At 33.5% G+C, this 779-nt stretch overlaps 1 protein-coding gene across 5 annotated transcripts in view; it reads right to left on the reverse strand.

Moving 5' to 3' along the window:
• zeb2a (zinc finger E-box binding homeobox 2a) overlaps positions 1–779 on the reverse strand; it is a 64909-nt gene that overhangs the window by 20204 nt on the left and 43926 nt on the right. The window lies entirely within an intron of this gene.

A 779-nucleotide genomic window follows, 5' to 3' on the forward strand; every position in this document is an offset into this window, starting at 1 on the left:
CTATCACACAAACAAGAGTCCTGTTTTTTCCCGAATATCTGCACGATTGCAAATGTACAATAAACAACAACTTACAGAGTAACTTTCAGACACAAAATTCTGTTTTGCTCCATCAGAAAGAAAATAGAACAAACAGCAGAACCGCTGCGTCCATGAACAACAGTGTTTTGTTCCTCAGCGTTACATGGACCAGCAAACGATTCAATCAGGCTGTAAGTACATACAGTCACTTGCAAAGTTAAAAGAATCAGCTTTTGATGATAGTGAATATATACAATAATAGTGATACTTTTTTTTATTTTGTTGATAGTGATTTCAGTTGATTGTTAATAGCCAGCATGTCTTTTTATTCGATTGAATTTATTGATTAAATAAGAGCTGACATAAGAGGACACAGATATGACAATAACTTTTATAATACTAATAAGCCAACATCTCTGTTTTTTTTTTTTCCTTAAAATTATTTCAGGGTTTTGATCTCTCAAGTGAGAGAACACATCCTGTTTATTATATTATAATGAATGTTTAATATTACATTTAAACTTTGACTATAGCCTAGACATGTTGCATATTAATTGTACTATTTATGAACCTCAAAGCACATGTTTGTGTATTTTGTGTTATTCCATAATGATATTCTATTTGAGGGCATTTGTAGTGTAGGAATAGGGCCCAAACATAACCTCAAGCCCAGGGGCCCCCGCCCCCCTAAGTCCTGCCCTGGGTAGCAGTATTGGTATCAATACATGATTAATAATATACTACTTAGTAAAAAGATG

This window comes from Sinocyclocheilus anshuiensis, unplaced genomic scaffold, assembly GCF_001515605.1.
Source record: "Sinocyclocheilus anshuiensis isolate Anshui unplaced genomic scaffold, SAMN03320099.WGS_v1.1 scaffold656, whole genome shotgun sequence".
NCBI classification, from domain to species: Eukaryota; Metazoa; Chordata; class Actinopteri; order Cypriniformes; family Cyprinidae; genus Sinocyclocheilus; species Sinocyclocheilus anshuiensis.